We start from the raw sequence: 7,943 nt of genomic DNA, 5'->3' as shown, positions 1-7,943 counted from the left end.
AAGACAACAGGTAAAACTTCTGATCTGATAACAACACTACATGCCAAGGCAGATCCTTTTCATTTCCTCTACTTTGTAGTTTTCCTCTTACTGGTCTGGCAAGATCTCATCACTCGGATACACACACAACATTTGCCAACAAATTTACAATAACAAACATCATTGACCTTATATACATCAGTTAGGTCGGTAGCATAAACCCTAAACCCTAAGCATCTTAGGTTTACAACACAGGCGGTCCAATCCTGACTGTCCAAATACATTGCATAGAGTATTACAATTTCAAACAGATCACAAGACAATCTACATTGTTCATTCTTCACCGCACATGGGAATCAGTAACCCATCATGCTCTCTTCTCATACCACTAAGAAGAATGATCATTCCCGAGGTAGACTTCAAACGCAGTCAATCTTCTCATGCAAGATCCTTAAGGAAATCCTTCACATGCACAAAGCTTATGTGGCACCTCGATCTCATCCACATCTCTTAGCTAACTCATCATAGAGTATCACCAGTTGCATCGCACCAGCTGGATTGCCAAATCGATAACCCTAGACCTGAGACTGCCAATCGGTAGCCACACTTAGTGAAACCTTGACATCGATTGACTGCATCTCCTCATACCTTTTCATACCAGTTCACTTGAACCTATTGACATCAATGAAAACATATATTATCATCATATCAACATGCCAGTTCATCATATGCCAATAATATCCAACAATATATCATTACAACTGAAATATATATACATGGATATATAGGTATTAATATTTACCTACACATTGCATACTAAAAGGAATAAAATATTATGAATCCCTTTAGAGTTCACCTTATCTTCTTCTCTAAGCCTTCTAGGCTCATTATAGACTTTTTTAGCTTAAGCTTTGGCTATTTTAGAGGGATTTGCTTTTCTTTTTCGGATGTCCTTCGTCAGCAACTCCTCCTCGATTAGTACCAATGTGATGGTACTCTAGTAATGATGATGTGACACTCCTTCTGCGATTGAAGGTATAATTACCCTTTGCTTGTATTCTTTAAGGCGACAATAATTATTTCTTAGATCCTTGAGATCGCTCCATTTGCATCCTAACCCTCTGATATCGATCATTTATCTGCATTCTACTTTCCTCTACGGCTAGATTAGTTATTTTTCACGAAGCATTAATACTCCTGCTATATTTAGACCGTTTGGTTGAGGTCCCAGTTTATGAATCTTAATCCCATTACAAATTAAAAGGATCATAAAATACTTAGTTTTTCAGCTCTCCTAAGATGAATATAGTTGAACCTAGTTTATGCTTCTAATGATATACAATAGAGTTTTGAGATCTTATTTCATATTGCTCAACTAGGATCTCATTTCCTACATATCATTCTGGTGAACCCAACATGTCTTATGCTTGCGTAGCCTCTAATTTTCTCTTTTAGGACTAAATTTTTAATAAAAAGTTTACATTTATATGCATTCATTTCTGAAATTCATTTCTTATGCGTTTGCATTACTTAATAAATTACATAATTTTTTTTTATTAATTTCTAAAAGTCAAAATTGTTTATTTAATCTCATTGTGTTCTTAAGAAGTTGATTAGATCATTTTCATAATCAATCCATTTCATGGTTGTGATAGTTTCTTATCTCTTCTTTTGATCCTCCATCCCTTTGCTAAAGATTCTACTAGGATCATAAGGAGATTTCAAAGGAAGATGATAATAACACTAGCACATTTGTTAATTCTCTCCCTTCTAGAGATGAAGTGTTGATTATCCATGCTTGTTCCTCTCCCAAAATTGGTCGTACCCAAGAGAATATTTACTAAAAGATGATTATACCATTAAAACTTTCATTAATGACACTTTACCTTATATTCACTATAATGGCTTCTCTACCAGAGATGAACTATTGGTTAATCATGCCTGTCCCTCTCCCAAAAAAATTCCTATTCTTGAGGATATTTTGGTGTAAGAAGAGGATATCACTAGAGCAATGTTTCCAATGCTCTATCTTCAAAAGATAAAGCTTTCATGAATAAAGAGCCCAATCAAGGTATAGTGAACACAATTTACATTTGTTAGCCCCAATTCAAACCCATGATTTCCATTAGAGGATTCCTAAATCCCCAAACACAAACTAAAGCAATGCTTGTTCTAAAAGGTATTAAAGACCCGCCTAGACCTCCTAAATGTTAGAGTAAAAGGTATTAGTTTACTTAATTAATTAAATCATATTGATTTAATAATTAAGTCACCTTTTCTCTATTTCACTTAAGCTAAATTTAGGATGCTAAACTTAGGAATATTAATAATTAATTTATTATTAATTATTAGTTGCTTTTAGGGTTTTCCCCTTGTATGTTTGATCTCATTTTTATAAGGATTGGCCCTTTTTGTAGTTCATTATCTGCTTATCATTATTGCATTCTTTTGCTCTAGGTTTTCAAAGAAATCTTTGTGTTTTGTGAATCTTCCATTGTTGTGACAGGTTATTTGCATATAGGTGTTCACTGGGTTCTATGAGGTTGTATTTCACAACTTTACATGATATTAGAGCTTCAGACCTAAGGCTTTCTTGTTCATTTGATTGGTAGATTCTACCTATAGAAGGTCTTCTATGCAATTTGGGTTGATTTGGACCTCACCATTGAATTTGGAACATGGGAAATAGTCAAGATTGACCTTTTGTTTGTCAATTTTTTGATTCACGGGGCCAGATTTGTGAGGGTTTGAAGATTCAACTTTTTTCTGATCTAGGGGGCACCTGATTTTCAATGCAATTTGAGCACAAAAGGACCTCATGGTTGGCTTCAAGAGGATGATTCCACGAATTTGATATATAATTTGACTACTTTGGGAATCATTCATATCTGAGGCAAAAAAAATTCCTTGTACGGTTGTATTGTCGCCTACACGCACTTCGAAAAAAATTGGCATTTTTAAATTAAAAAATCAATTCGTTTTTTGGTTTTGTTTTTTTCCAAAAAAAGGATAATCGAAAAAAAAATTTAAAAAGTTTTTTTTTTAAAGTGAAGGAGCCCCATACCCCCCTATTGTAGTCTATACTCGCCAACCTGCAACCGTACGACCTGTAGTAGGGTCGACAGTTTTTGTCGGGCCCCCGTCACCCTCCATCATGACAACTCGTCCCCCCCCAACTAGTTTTTTTTCGGCCAACGACAGGCACATGCTGCCACCACCTCCTCCGCGTTGTCGTCTCTCCTCTAGTCCGCCGCCATCATGCCACCGTTGTCTCGGCCCCTGCCATGGCCTCCGTTGAATATTTTTTTTCCCGGTGATCTGTCGATTTCCCAGTCACCGTCACCTTTTTTCGACGGATTTTTTCCGATAACAGAGAATTTTTTCCAGCTCGATATATTTTTGGCAGGTAAGGGAATATTTTTGGAATATTCTGCTGACGTCAGCAATACGAACAACTGTGCATGGCCCTCTTTGACCCTCTTTGTGCCCTAAAAGAGGTATTTTTTTCTTTTGGGCATACAATATCATTTTTGGCAAACAAGATATCGTTGGAAAGTTGGTTTCATCTACTTTCCAAATTTGTAGGTTTCATCACTTGGTTTTGTTGCTGGTACATTCTAAAACCATTTAAAGTCAGAGGTGTTGTTTTCAGTCCTAAGCTCATAACTTTTCACCAATTTCTTCGTTTTTTGCGATTTCATCGGCGTTGGGACGATGTTTCAGATCTCTTCACAACCATCCATGCACTTTTTCCAGATTTTACTCCAGGTACATTTTAATCAGTTTTTTGTGTTTTCACACTCTGATTAGTTACTTTGACATATGAGCTCATGGAAAATTCTTGTTTACATGGGATGACTCATTTTCAGCTGTTCTTCATGTATTTCTAGTTTTATGTCTTTTTTTGACATTCTGAGCTTTCATTGTGAGCACTTATGATTTTGTAAACGCACTAAGATAAAGTGCCTTTGTATTGCACATGTATTATGGGATCTTGCACATCATTTTTGTGTCTTATTGTACTCGCACTATGATATAAAGTGTCATGGGGGTTTGATGATTGCCTTTGTTTGTCTTCATACCTTTCTCATGTGTGTGTGCCTTGGTTTGCACACCCTTTGTATTTCCTTGTACTTTCATGTTTGCATGGTCAGATGTTCTTGGTTCTTCTTCATGCACTACATTATGGCTTTCAGATTCAGTGTACCTGTCATTATATCTCTCCCTTGTCAGCAGTATGGGGGGGTTTCTACTATTGGTGTTAATGCTTCCTTGGTTTCACGTTGGAGTGAGCTATGTATTAAGTATTTTTTCCTATGTACTAGGTGGATGCAGCGGTTGGTTACCCATGCATTTTGGTGAGATGGAACACATACCCTATGGACACTCTTGCACTCCTATTTCTGGAGGCGACCTTCCTTTTTTTCATTTGATCAGTTCTTTAGACTATTGGTACTTGTGCCATCTGTATCTTTGAGTTCTATATGTTTTGCCTGTGTTTTCCATCTGATTCGGATTCGAGTAGTATCATTAAGGGCACTCATGCAAATCCATGTCTTCTTGATCCTGGTCATCTTTTGTTTCAAAGGAGGTTCTTTTTTCAACATCTTAGGAGTCATTCTACGACAAAGTTTGTATCTTCTTCATGCTCATCTTTTCTTAGTCCTTCACTTGAGATTTCATCTCTTCTTGGAGAGGATTTTTGTTCCCATTGGGTTTTCTCCTTTTTCTCCACTTTACAAAGATTTCATTGTACTTGGGTACCTCATCAGGCCTTGTTGTCGGGAACCAATTTTAGTTTTCTAGCATCTAGTTAGTTTTTTATCTTCTCCCTAACTTCATCTTAAGGGGGGGTGTTCTAAAAAGTAAAAGGTATTAGTTTACTTAATTAATTAACTCATATTGATTTAATAATTAAGTCACCTTTTCTCTATTTCACTTAAGCTAAATTTAGGAAGCTAAACTTAGGAATATTAATAATTAATTTATTATTAATTAGTAATTGCTTTTAGGGTTTTCCCCTTTTAGGTTTGATTTCTTTTTTATAAGGATTGATCCCTTTTGTAATTCATTATTTGATTATCATTATTGCATTATTTTGCTCTAGGTTTTCAAAGCAATCTTTGTGTTTTGTGAATCTTCCATTGTTGTGACAGGTTATTTGCATATAAGTGTTCATTGGATTCTGTGAGGTTGTATTCTACAACTTTTATGCTAATTACATTCTAAACTTTGCAAAATAACTCACTCAACGTAATAGACTCAATCAACGAGTATCACAACAACCTCATTATCATGTAGTTTCTCATACATATAATACTTGTAATAATAAACAAGATTCAAATATTCTTCCTATTTCTCAACCTTTTGATCATGTTGGTAAGGACTATGATTTTGTCGAGTAGCTTTGTGTGACTCTAACTAAGATCTCTCTTTTGGATTTGATTTAAATTTCACTTGCATAGCATGGATTGCTCCAAGAAGCTATACAAAGGATAGTTGTTCCACCTTCTTCTAGACCAAATGACATAGCAAATTAAAGACTTCAAATTTATATTTCAAACACATGATGATTGTCAATGTCTTTTCTATGGTGGTGTGCTGGTTACAATCATTGCAAGCCCATTTTGTACTGCTAGATAAGCATTTATGACTGTTTGCTACTTATAAACATTGCTGATCTGTTTTGTTTTGTTAAATCATACATTTTGTAATGTCTATTTTCTTATTCCTCAATTACTGGGTAATTCCTATCTTATAATTTTTACTGCAACTCATTTGTAATTTGTAATCTACATTAAAAAAACATATGCAAAATAATACCCTTTAATGAATTATCCGATATAACCCCTTAAAATGTAAAAAGAAGCAAACAAAAACACAAGCCCATCAAATATAACCTTAGCCCTCTACCCACAATTTAATTTCGACCATCATTTCAAAACCATTAAGAAACAAAAGAGTACTAAGAGATAATGTTTATACCGACATTACAAACATTCTTAAAGAACATGCTCACTGAATTACATGTGAATTATCTCGAACTTTCACAGGTCGTACACAGAGTGTTTGTCTTTAGTCTTGGTTGCAGGGAAGCATTAGAAAGTTTCTTTGTCTCCCCTTAGTAATGCCAAGCTTTAAAAAAAAAGCATTATACTTTACCAAACCTCTTTTTGAGGTGGCGTCTCGTTTTAATCCAATCTTCACTTTCATAGAGTCCTTGGCATCTTTGATTTGTGGATGCTAATATTTAGCTATATTAATCAAGGTCTCACTAAATGTAACATCAATAAGAGAAGGATTCGATGGGAAGGAGTCTACATCTAAAAGGAAAAGTTAGTTCAAGTCAGTTCATGTGAAGGTGAAAGATGTAGAAGGGCATATTTAAGCGAATTTTAAATGAACAAAAGAATTAATACAGATATACAAAAGATACATCTCACAAGATATATTGTCGTCATATTAAATGTAGGAGGATCTTTACAAGTGTCATTGCGGGTGAGGGTTAAAGTATCGATGTTATTTATTTGATAATGTGTAGCATCATGATGTCTTAGACAAATAAATGAAATAAATTTCTTTGACATAGATAGAAAGACACACATAAGGTCCGTAAAGGATGAAAATTAAACAAGAGCTCAATAATCTTATGCACGGAACATGTAGATTCCTCTGTATCATAAATGGAAACATTGTCATCAAAGGAAAAATGTGAGATTCAATGAAGGATAGACATGAAGAGAATCCCAACATAAAGGGTCATAATAATCTAACAATAATTTATAAGGGAAAGATAGGTTAATAGGGCTCTAATATATATAAATAAAGAAGGCTCAAACCCTAATAAGATCTTTAATGAAAGTTATAGAATTAGAAATATTAGGTCTAAAGTTCCCTAATGTATGAGGAATAAATATACTAAGGAAAAAGCTTAGGGTTGCAAGAACATTCATTTGGCCGTCTCTTGTGATCACTTTCTAGATCTTAAAATTATTTCATCTAGGTATCAAGAATCTCTCAAATGTTTTTCTAGTCACCAAAGCTTGGTTATCTTGATCTAAAGCCAAATTGTAAATTTATATTTCTCTAATCAAGATTTTGAGTCATTTCAAATATTCATTGATTTTATTCTTGTAGAAATGCTTCACAAAATAAGGGTTAAAAATTAAAAACCTTGATAGATAGAATGGAAATGGTATCTTCATTCACTATTTCACAAATACAAGTCGAAAAAAACATATTCATATCTCCCTCCACATTCGCATACGATTTAAAAACTCAATGACATATAATATTTACAACCCATGAATATTCATGGAAAGGCGAATTCCAAATTCTTTGGAGGGTCATTCTTACTTGTTTAATCTTACTCATTGTATTAGTATAAGTTATCTACTAGGGCCTTCCCTTTGGATCTCACTTGATCTATCTAGGGGTTATCAACCATCATTATCCTTTTAGCAAACATTAAAAAAATTATTTATATTGTCTAGTTTTATATGATATTTTTTATTTTGGGGGATTGTGCTAAATTTTCTCCTAAATTAACTCAAATTGGGCATGCTTTTAGTGTGGAGATTGCATACAAGTTTTGGAAAGAAATTAACTCTCTTTTGGAAATATTTTGTTGATATTCATTCTTATATGTATACTAAATACATAAATTTTTTCTAATGTTCTCATGCAAATCCAAGTGCAAGCTAATAAATTTGCTCTTGAATTTGTTCATCTACATGTGCTTCTTGGCCACTATGGTTATGCACCTTATATGATAGCTAGAGTCCTGTTGACCTTTCTCTTTAAGGGGCTAGTATACTCCTTGAGGGCATCCATGTGGATGTACCCATAATGCTTATAGACAGCCAATTCTCATGGTTCTTTATCACCTTAGTGCAAATCTTGTTCTCACAATGCTCATAGTTAATCTCTATTTAAACGTGCTTGTATTTTGCTACTTCACAACC

This window comes from Cryptomeria japonica, chromosome 6, assembly GCF_030272615.1.
Source record: "Cryptomeria japonica chromosome 6, Sugi_1.0, whole genome shotgun sequence".
Classification (NCBI taxonomy): Eukaryota; Viridiplantae; Streptophyta; class Pinopsida; order Cupressales; family Cupressaceae; genus Cryptomeria; species Cryptomeria japonica.
Note: the sequence above shows the minus strand (reverse complement) of the source record.